Here is a 12,375-nt window from a genome sequence, read left to right on the forward strand (position 1 = left end):
TGAGGGATTAATTAGCTGTGTTACTCGAGGGATGCCTGTACTTCAGTTGGAGCAGTGCCATGGCTTGAGAAGTTCCAAGGAGAGAATGTTAGTAGTGCATGGGAAGTGGTCAGGGGGGTTAAGTAAAGCAGTATCAGATTCCATACCCACAGTCAGGGAGGGGGGATAAACCAAGTGGAGGGATTAAATGGATGAGTAGAGATATAAAGCAGGAGAAAAAAGAAAACACTGTGAAGGCAATATAAAGAAAAAGGTGATCAGCATACTCATGAGCAATGCAGAAAGGCAAGAAAAATGACTAGTATGGTAGGAATGGCCAAATCTGATTATGAGAGAAAATTAGCTAAGCAGGACAAAGTAAATCCAAAAGATTTTTTTATGTAGCAAGTAAGAGGAAAAATGATTATGGAAGGATTATTTTACTTCATGCTGATGTAAGAAGGTGATAGAAGCAGAAGGAATAGTTGAGTTGCTGAGTGATCACTTCACATTGTGTATCATCTAGGTGGAGATTTTGCAGTTGATGATGTGTCAGAGACCAGGAGGTGTTTAGCATGTTGAAAAATATGAATGCGAACACAGCAGTGGGCCCGGATGACATATTGGTGTGCTACATGAATATTCACAAGAATGACAGTGCCTCTGACCAAGTTGATTAATCTAAGTCTCAGCTCTGGGAAGATTTGAAGGAAGAGTTAAGGTAGTTCCATTATATAAAGGTGGCTACAAGACAGATGTAGCAAATTACAGACCAATTAATATCTCAGAAGTGGTGGTTAAAGTATTGGAAAAGGTTGTTAAAGGAAAAATTCAGCAATGGGTGGATAGGAATATGTTACTCTATGGTAACATATTCCTTACATGGCTGACTTTTTAAAAGGTAGCTCCTGCCTTAGTAATTTACTCCTATTTTGAAATAGAATGACAGCAGACTTAGATAAGGAAAATGGCTACACGATGATACTGCTAGATTTAATTATTATTATTATTATTACATATTGGCACCTCCATGGAATCTGTAGACTTATTGCAGGAGGTCCATTTCAAAAACATTAGCTATCAATTATTATTACTTATCCAATACCTGTCATTCCCCAGGGGCACACCTAGGTGTGCATGGAAAAACTGGTGATCCCGGGGTACCCAAGCTGAAGATACCGAGTCATGGTGGTGTAACCATTACATCTGGTTGGAAGGAAATGTCCCACCCACCAAGCTGCATGGAAGACAATGGAGAATCACCATGCATACTTTTTCTCTTTCTCCAAGTAATGATGAACCAGTCAAGATGGAAGAATGAATTATGCACCAGAACAGATGGGACCCCCTGGGTCTTATCTCATGCAATATGCTACCAGGGAGGGGGTTTGTAGATCTGTGTTGGAGTCCCAGGAGGATAAGACCTCAAATGACGCTGCAGGATCAAAGCCTCCTGGAAGTTTTGGAGCTGATGTAAGGACACAACATGAGAAGATGAACCTCAAGGAAAATACAAATATGGGCACCTGGAATGTTAACTCAATGTATCAAGCAGGGAAGATAGCCAATGCGATCAGAGAAATGAAAAGAATGAAGATATCAATTCTTGGAATCTCAGAGGTTAGATGGAAAGGGAAAAGAGATATAAGAACAGATGATGGATTTAGATTTATTTACTCAGGAGGAGAAGAACATCAAAGAGGTCCATTTTCACCATTCAAATTTAAAGTTATCAGCAATACTTTTCTAAAAAAATGTTTACAGCCAAAACACTATTAACAAAATTCTCTACAAGACCTCAATAAAAAAAAAACAAAGATAAACCAGACTACAATAAAACTATAACCATTCCTTACATTAAAGGGACATCAGATAAAATAAACAGAATACTACAGAAATACAACCACAAAGAAACCTTTAAACCTCCTGCAAAATTAAAGAGCTTACTCAACTCATCCAAAGACCCACTCCATCCGCTGGCCCACCCTGGAGTATACCATATTTATTGCACCTGTAATCAACCATATATAGGGAAAACAGGACGCACAATTCCTATCAGACAAAAAGAACATAAATGACACATTAAATATAATAACTATGTTTAAGCCTTTCTGATCATGCCCTGAACAATTTACATAGAATTGACTAGAAAAGCACCAGTTGTTTACATCACATCAAAACATGGTATGAATGCAAATTTAAGTAAGCCTGTGAGATTCTTATCAACCACTGCAATCTGAACAATAATGATTGTCTAAAAATCCCAAGCATATGGAAGGCACATAGTCTACCCACGGAACCTTTCTCCCTAAGAGTTAACTATAAACAGGACTGTAGATAATCCAGAATCTTAAATCTAATATAACAATTGTAATGTTAAAAATGGGACATCATTGTTACTGTAAGAAAACTATCTATAATAAAGAATGTTTCTCTCATGTTATCTTAAATAGAATTTAGCTTTGATATAGTTACTAAATAATTAATTTATTTGTAATTTTATCTGTATTTTTTTTTTTTTTCACTAGAGGTCATGCTAGTAGAATAACCGGTGATTAAATCATTGTTTCTTTAGCTTACTGTGGGAAATGTAACTCAGCTTGTCCTTGTATATTTGTATATACTCCAGATGATGATCTTAACATGAAGGTCGAAATGTCGGGAAATTAAAATAGTTATTTATATAACATAGTTGTAAAGTCCATAATTTCTAAAATGAGTGCTGATCACCGTGCAACACTAAAAGAAAGGAAACATCAAAGGGATGTTGGAATAAATGTTAAATAAACATTTAAGTTAGTGAGAGGATTTTATCAGATTAATCCAGAAGGGATTATAAAATGAGTAGATGATGAGAGGGGGAGAACCAGAGGTCATTCCTGGAAGTTGTGTAAAAGTGTGTTGAGAAGCAAATTTTTTACATGGAGAATTGTCAGTGAATGGAATGCATTACCAGAATGTGTTGTTAATTCAAGGAGTGTTAAGGATTTTAAGATTCTGATAAATATGCTGTCAATTGAATGAACCTCTCACGATGAGTCTGCTGACTCCATGGAGGGTATAATAATAATAATAATAATAAATATATTATCAGTGGTAGATTTCTGTGGTCTAAAACCCGATTAGTAATCTCCTAAAATTTCTTCAGTATATGGTTCTAATCTACTGTTTATTAAACTTAATAAAATTTTATATGTTACATTTAGCAATGTGATTCCTCTATAATTACTACAATTCAGTTTATCTCCCTTTTTGTATATTGGTTGAATCACTCCTATTTTCCATTCCTCTAATAATTTTTCTTCATTCCATATTTCATTATTAATTGCCGGATTTTTCCCCATAATGGTTTCCAGCATTCTTGATAAGCTCACCTGTTATTCCATCTATACCCAGTGCTTTAAAGTTTTTTTATCTGTTTTATAATTTTAACTACTACTTCATAAGTTGGTTCTTTTATTTTTTCTTCATTTATTCTAAATTCACTCAAATTCCTAACTTCATTATCATAATTTCTTCTTCTGATAACGATTCTTCAAAATGCTCTTTTTATCTCTTCATGACTTGTTCTTTTTCAGTTATTATTTCCCCTTCTTTATTCCTGCATCCTATTATTTGAGGATTAAAATTTTGTACTAGTGAATTAATTTCTTTATAATATTTTCTTATTTCTTTGTTTTTATTATATTCACTTATTAACACTATTTTCTTATTCATCATCTCTTTTTTCTTTTAATTACATATTTTATTTGCTTCCTTTCTCTTTTCTTGATATTTTTTCTATTAGCTCTTGTATTTCTTTGTATATATATTTCTTTCTTCCTTTATTTTTAATTTCTATTGCTTTCCTGCGTTCATCATCAAACCATTCCTTTTTATTTTTTTATATTTCCCTATTATTTCTTCTGCTGCATTTATAATTGATTTTTTAATTATCTTCCATTTATCTTCTATTATTATCTTCTGCTATTTTGATTTTCAAATTCTTTAATGTCTTCTTCTATTTTATCTTCCTATAATTTAATAGTCTTTTTATTTGTGAAAGCTTCAGTATTCCATTTCTCAATTCATTCTGCTTTTCCTCTATTTATTATTGATATTCTTTGTCCCAATTTTACACCAACCAACATGTGGCCAGAGTTGCAGTTTGCACCTCTAAATGCTATTACATCAATAATTTATGTTGCCCATCTTTTCGAAATCAAAACATGATCTAACTGATTACATTCATAGCTGGAATAATCCATGTTCCTAAATGTATCTTTTTATGTGGAAAATTTGTGCTCATTACTCTTAATTTATTAGTTGTTGTAAACTGAGCAACTCTATTACCATTATCACTAGTTTCTTCATGTAGACTATATCTTCCAAACACCTCTTTATGTATATCTTCCTTACCTAATTTAGCATTAAAGTCTCATAATACAATCATAGGATCATTTTTTGGTATGCCTTCATATGCATTTTGTAAATCATCATAGAATTGTTCAATAGTTTCATCAGCATTCTCAATCGGAGCATAAATATTTATAAATGTAATGTTATGAAATTTACCTTTAATAAGTATTTTATATATTCTCTCATTTATTGGTGTAAATCCTAATATTGATTTGTAGATCTTTTTTGTTATAATAAAACCAACTCCATATTCTCCTTGTTTTATAGGAACCACTAAAGTATCACTTATTTTTTTTTTATTAATTACTCCTTGTCCTTTCCATCTTATTTCTGTAAGGCTGTAATATCCATATCATATTTCAATAATTCTTCTGCTACATTTTGCATTTTACAAGCGTATAATAATAATCTGACATTCCATGTTCTGAATTTCATAATATTTATTAATATTTATTATTCTTTTATTCTTTTAATTCATTCATTCTTAATTAAACATTTCATAATATTTAATAATATTGTTTAGCCTCATCAACAAAATATTTTTTCTAGGAATGGGTTGTTAGTCCATTGCCAAACCCTCCTCTTTTATTCGGGGTTGGGACTGGCAACAGTATCGATGAGCTACTTAATCCACCCATCGAATACTGCCACTGGAGTTCTGAGAAACAGCTAAGAAAATTGTGGAGGAAAAGCTTGGAGAAGAACAAGCTGGGTTTAGACCAAACCCAGGTTGTCAGGATCAGATTTTCACTTTAAGACAAATGGTTGAGAAATCATGGGAATATAACAAGTATCTGTATTTAAGTTTTAGATCTGGAAAAGGCATGTGACAAGGTCATATGCCTTTTCCAGATCCAAAGTTCCTTTTCCAAAGTTACAAGGTGCCAAGAGAAAAGCTGTTCAAAATGCTCCAGTTATATGGTGTAAAAAGGACATTATAAGCAATACATAGTCGCCATTTGAGTTATGAGAGCCTCCATAGCAGTCTGTTAAGACGAATCCTTTGGTCGGAAAGACCTGGGTTTGATTCTCATCCATGATGTGAGGAACCTTTATCTTGTCTTTTTCAACTGAAAGTGAGTTAGCCGGTCTCATACAGAGGTAGGAAGTTTTTTCACCCGGTTTTTGGTTCCCCCAGAACAGGCAAATCAACCCTGTGAATACACACGGATTTACAGTCATGATATTACAACCCAGCCATAAGCCTGATTTGTCAGCTATATGCCGGTCCCAAGCCCAGATAAAATGGGGGGGGGAGCAATGGTGAACTCCCCTGTAAAAATCTTACCAGAAATACTTTGTAACAAGAACACTTGCTTACAAAGTTATAAGAGTTACTATCAGCAGTTAGAATTGAAGGTGGTTTGATGTTAAGTCAGGTGTGCTACAAGGGTGTGCATTACCTTCACTGTTATTCTTCAACTGTATGGATCACATTATGAAGGAAAGTGGTATTAAACCTGATATCAAAACTGGAGATGTTAATCTGAGCTCTTTACTTTATGTAGATGATATTATACTCCTCAATAAATCCAGGACAAGTCTGCAGGATTCCCTGACCAAATTGAATAACTGCTATAATAAATTTGGTATGAAAATCAGCATTAAATCAGCATCGGTTACTATCAGCAGTTAGAATTGAAGGTGGTTTGATGTTAAGTCAGGTGTGCTACAAGGGTGTGCATTACCTTCACTGTTATTCTTCAACTGTATGGATCACATTATGAAGGAAAATGGTATTAAACCTGATATCAAAACTGGAGATGTTAATCTGAGCTCTTTACTTTATGTAGATGATATTATACTCCTCAATAAATCCAGGACAAGTCTGCAGGATTCCCTGACCAAATTGAATAACTGCTATAATAAATTTGGTATGAAAATCAGCATTAAAAAGACAAAGACAACAAAAATAGGTAAAAACATTGAAATCATGAACTGCATCCTGAATGGAGAACCTATAGAACAAATAAAACGTTTCAGCTATTTAGGCACAATTTTTAGTGCAGAAAGCAAATTAAATTTGGAAATAGACAGCAGAATTAGCAAAGCAGTTGCAGGGCGAAATTATTATAATGAATGGTGCTATTATACATGATAGCTAAGGCAACTTGAAGCAAAGGTGGAGCAAGCTCTCTCACTATCCTTTGCTTCAAGTTGCCTTGGTGTTGTACTACCAGGTGTTCACTTACGCTTGGATTCGCTGATAGTTCTTCGGCATGAAACTCTTAGATTGTAGTTTTCGATCTCAGAGTTTTGCAAACTGGCTGTAAAATAATAAGGGATTTTTATCCCCTTAATTTAATTAACTTTGCCAGAAAAAATAGCTGTTTGGCTTTTTATCTTAGTTATAATATATGGGCACACCTTTCTGGCATTCGTATAGTGAAGGTATGTAAGTTCTTTTCACTTAAACTTTGATATCATCCAGGTCTACCTACTCATTGATGAGACCTCAAAAAAGGTTGAAACCGGTCTGGTTACTGACCTCTCCTCATAATGTAAGGCAGTATTACATCTCCTAGGACAATGATGGCGAACCTTTTTACCCAGGTGTGTCAAACTTTTTTTTTTTTAAATATTGACGTTGTTGATGTGCTACTTGCATACATGCATTATGAATGTAACTACATAATCATAGATGGTGACTTATGCATATCATATTAGGCTATTTATTTAATAGGACATTGATATAAAATCTATGAATTCATATTATACAATTAATTTAATAAACTGAAATTACAAATTTACATTACATTTAATGACTTTTCTGTTGTTGACTACTGGTAGAAAGTTCTTTCAATGAATAAACCTACCTTCGCCTTAACTGACAGCGATCATATACGATTTATTGCAATTTTTTCATCAGAATACCAATAGTTTTCAACATCCGAGGCGTGTCACCTGAAACCCTCAAGTGCTGACACACTTGAGGGTTTCATAGGTTCGCCATCACTGTCTTAGGAGCTGTGTTTTATGTTATGAGAAAATATCAAGGATAGTGAGGGAGCTTTCTCCACCTTTGCTTCGAGTTACCTTGGTGTTGTACTACCAGGTGTTCACTTACGCTTGGAGTTGCCGATAGTTCTTCGGTATGAAACTCTCAGATCATAGTTTTCGATCTCAGAGTTTCGCATACTGGCTGTAAAATAATAAGGGATTTTTATCCCCTTAATTTAATTAACTTCGCCAGAAAAAATAGCCATTTGGCTTTTTATCTTAGTTATAATATATGGGCACACCTTTCTGGCATTCGTATAGTGAAGGTATGTAAGTTCTTTTCACTTAAACTTTGATATCATCCAGGTCTACCTACTCACTGATGAGACTTCGAAAAAAAAAACGTGAAACCGGTCTGGGTAGTGACCTCTCCTCATAATGTAAGGCAGTATTACATCTCCTAGGAGCTGTGTTTTACATTATGAGAAAATATAATCATGATTGGCTTGGTGTCGCACTGATTAGATTGTCAGCTTGTCGAGAGCTCCTGAAAAGATTAGTATTATTTTGTGTTAACATTAGAAATTTTACTAGAATTTTAAGTAGTATTGTTTGCTTTTTGTTTCTTGGTGTGTCTGTGCAATTTTTGCGTGTTTTCTGTTATTCTAATTATTAATTTTAAGATAAGATAGCGTACATATGGCACCGATAAAGAAAAAATGGCGGCCAGGGCGCCATGTTTGTTTAAGAGTTTTGATGTAAAGGAATTTATGCAATGTGCTGTCTGTGAGATGTATGCCTTGCGAAGAGCGGTGGGAATCTGGTTAGAAAGTGATAGTGGAGTTAATATGTGCAGAAAGTGTGAAGAGAATGAGGATTTCAAGCGTGTTTCGTGTGGCGAGAGTGATATCGTTAATGATAGTCAGAATGTAGAAAATGGCGGTATGCTAGAGAATTGCATGGTAGTGCCAGATAGGTGTGAGAGCGTCGTTGAAAGTGTAAATGAAGGTAGAAATACAGAATGAATGGATGATTTGATTGATAATGAAAGTGGTGAGATAAATGCGAGTAGTGAAATTGCCCGTTTGAACAGTGCGATACACAGAGCCAAAAGGCAACTGGAGCATATGGAAAAATGTGTGCTGAACGTACCGACAAATAACCGACGAAAGTCTGTGACGGCAAATAATAGAATGTTCGTAAACGTCAATAAAATGAAGGAGCGAGTGCTGTATGGGGATTCGCTATTAAGAGGTGTAATAGTTGAGAGTTTAACGAAGTCGTACCAGCCGGGTGCAAACATAAAGGACGTCAGCGAATCTATTCGACTGCAAAAACAGAGGGTGAAAGAGATGATGATCGTGGCAGGAACAAATGATTTGAAAGAGGACAAAATGGAAATGATAGAGGATGTGAGAGAATTATTTGAGGTAGCAAAAGAGAAGAGTGAGAGAGTTAGGATGGTGAGTATCTTACCGCGGTATGACAGCGAAGTGTTTAGAAGGAGGGCCATAATTGCCAATGACTTTATGCGTGGGTTATGCATGGAGAGTGGTGTGGAATTTGTGGATGTGTGGAATGAGTTCGATGGGCGAAAGGACTTATATAAGATGGATGGGTTACATTTGAATGGAGTTGGTGTACGGAGACTTGAAAAAGTGTTGATGAATGATGTGGAAGTGGATGTACAGACTCAGGGAAACTAGATTTATTAAGAGGGGGGGGGTAGATATGCAGACTTTAGGGAGGCAGTTGAGTGTATGAATGAGTATATTATGCCCGAGCGAGTACGAAGGACAACAAATCAGAATGGGATAGTTAGTATAAGGCATCAAAGTAGGGATAGGACAAATGGGCTTCTGCAATTCATGTACACTAATGCCAGGAGTATTAGGAACAAGAAGGAAGAGTTTTTGGCCATGGTTGGCACTTCCAGGCCACAGGTTGTTGGTATTAGTGAAACATGGCTGACAGAAGATGATAACGCTAGTGGGACTGAATGCAACGGGTATAGCGTATTCAGGAGTGACAGGGTGAATAAAAAGGGGGGAGGAGTGTTATTGATGATAGCTGATGAGCTGCAGCCAAGGAGTATAGAAGTTGAACTGCAGGATAGAGAAAAGAGCACATTTGAGGCTGTTTGGTGTGAGATAGAATCTAGCAGAACAAAATATACAATTGGGTGCTGCTATAGACCAGGTGATGGAATAGATGGTGGGGATAGTATGCATAGGCAAATAGAAGAAATGAGTGGAAGGAGGGTAAGTATTATGGGTGATTTCAATTATGGTAACATTGACTGGAAAGAGGAGAGGGTACATGGGAGGAAGGAATTGGATTTTATGCGGTTATTAAGGGACAACTATCTACGGCAACATGTAGTGGAAAATACTAGGGGGCAGAGAGTGCTGGACCTTGTAATTGCAACTGAGAATGTGGCTGACGAACATGACCATGTTGCCACCAATTGGTGAGAGTGACCATAAGGTCATGACTTGGGAGGTGGCTAAAGGAGTGGAATTTACAATTAAGACAGGGTACATGTGGAATTACTGGGCTGGTAAGTATGACAACTTAGAGTGTGCTTGGCTCAGTGCCATGGCATGTAAAACTGCAAGGGCTGGATGTTGATAGTGCATGGGAGGTGGTTAAGAACTGTTTGCAGGAGGCAATGGTTGACTATATACCAAGAGTCCGAATAATAAATCAAGTAGGGGTTAAATGGATGAATAACACTATTAAGCTTGAGCTGCAAAAAAAGAAACAATTGTGGAGTGAATTTAAGGAGAAAGGTGACCATCAGGTGCAGGAACAGTATAAAGCTCAGGCCAGGATGGTAACAAGGGTGGTAAGAAAAGCAAAAGCAGATTATGAAAGAAAATTGGCCATGCAGGCTAAAGAGAATCCCAAACAGTTTTTTTCAGTATGTTGCAAGTAAAAGGAAAAATGCTCATGGTAGAATGATCTTAAAAATGCTGAGGGGTAGGGAGGTAACCAAATCAGTCGATATTGTGGAATTACTGAGCGAGCACTTTGCAAGAGTATATCATCCAGGTGGTGACTTTGCAGGAATGGAGGAACCAACAGCTTATACTGGAATTGTGATGAATGAAGTAGAGGTAACTAGTCTATTACAGAACCTCAATGTCAATACATCTGTGGGATTGGATGGTATACCAGCCTGTTATCCGAAGAGTAGAGGCTCTAGAACCGCAGGTAGTACCACAGAGTGTCTGTAGGATATTATTACGTGTCCTTAGTTTATATGCCAAGTTTGAAAGATGTTGCCCGAAAGTGAGAGAACGGTCAAGTGTGACTTCCAAGTACTTAGGGAATTTATTATATGGAAGTATAGTGTTGTTCAATTCAATTTTTAGTTTCACATTTGCCAAGTTATTATTTAGATGAAAACAAGTTATTACCGTTTTGCTCCTATTTAAACAGAGTTTCCATCTTTTAAATATTCATCCAGAATTAAGTCAGCTTTCAGAATTTCTTCTATACAACTTATGCATTTATGCTATGTAGTTATTGCTATGTCATCAGCATAACAAAATTTTCTTGATGTAGTGATGGGAAGATCAGATATATACAGATTTGATAATAACAGAGATAAAACAGATCTCCCTGTGGCAGTCCATTATTTAACTTCCTTTTGCTGCTAATTTTATTACCTATAGTCACTATAAATCTTCTATCTCTTAGCATATTGTTAATAATATGGACTATTGTTTTCATGGGATAATTTTATATAATTTATATAGAAGGCCTTGTCTCCTAACGGTGTCAAAGGCTGTTGACAAATCAATAAATGCTGCTGATGTTTTTAAACCTTTTTGAAAACCAGCTTCTATGTGAGTTACTAAAGAGAGAAGCTGGTCACAACACCCACGATTTGGTCTGAAGCTTGTTCTATTGGGACATATTTAAAAATTGTGGAGCTCTTATTCTATTATAAATAAATCTTTCAAAGAGTTTATAACAACAACTGAGGAGAGTAATAGGTCGGTAACGTTCCGGTTTATGATTAGGCTTACATCATCATCAAATTCCTGCCATGTACCCTCAAGGGATGTACAGGATATGATAGTACTACATGAAAAAATTACATCATTACTAACTTCCTATCTACAATTTTCCTCCAAATCAGTCTGTTACTTGTCAAGACTCCAACATTATCAGATCTTATATTTCTATCGTCTAAGGCACTTTGTACCATATCAATCCACCTATATCTTGGTCTTCCTCTGGGTCGTTTTCCTGCCAACCTCGCAGAGAACACTTGTTTTGCTAATCTTTTATCTCCCATTCTATTTAAGTGACCATACCACCTGAGATTAGCTCTGCTCACGCATTCCTGGATGCTGACAATGCAAAGTACTTTCCTATTAGCCTCATTTTTAATATGATATTGCCATTAATGCCATCTGTTCACGCCTCTAATCTTTTTCAGGACTCTCATATCTGCAGTCTCTAGTCTTTGGTCAAGTGTTTTACTTCTGACCCAGCTCTCAGATCCATACGTTAAAACTGGTTTGAACACTGTCTTGTATGCAGCTAATTTAGTGTTCCGACAAATTTCTCTCTTATTCCATATGAATTTATTCAATTGACTTCCCACCATACCAGCTTTGCTTATTCTGTTGTCTACTTCTATATTTAATTTACCATCTTCAGTAAAAATCGTGCCTAAGTAGCTAAAATGTTTTACTTGTTCCACAGGTTCTCCATTCACAACACAGTTGACATTTTCAATGATTCTGCCTATTTTCATTGTCTTTATCTTTTTATTGCTGACCTTCATACCATATCTATTACAACAGCTATTCAATTTAGTCAGAGAATCTTGCAGACTTGTAGAGGATTTATTTAGAAGTATAACATCATCTGCATAATGCAAAGAGCTGACATTAACATCTCCAATTTTGATATCATGTTTAATACTACTTTCCTTCATAATGTGATCCATATAGATAATGAATAACAGAGGGGATAATGTACATCCTTGTCTCACACCAGATTTAACATTAAACCATCTTCCTGTACTTCCTTCAATTC

General features: G+C 35.7%; 1 protein-coding gene across 1 annotated transcript in view; it reads left to right on the plus strand.

Moving 5' to 3' along the window:
* Positions 1-12,375, plus strand: part of Sec8 (exocyst complex component secretory 8) — a 519,950-nt gene that overhangs the window by 97,912 nt on the left and 409,663 nt on the right. The window lies entirely within an intron of this gene.

This window comes from Typopeltis vanoorti, chromosome 5 (assembly GCF_054136105.1).
Source record: "Typopeltis vanoorti isolate ZY-2024b chromosome 5, IOZ_Tvanoo_1.0, whole genome shotgun sequence".
In the NCBI taxonomy this organism is placed as follows: Eukaryota; Metazoa; Arthropoda; class Arachnida; order Uropygi; family Thelyphonidae; genus Typopeltis; species Typopeltis vanoorti.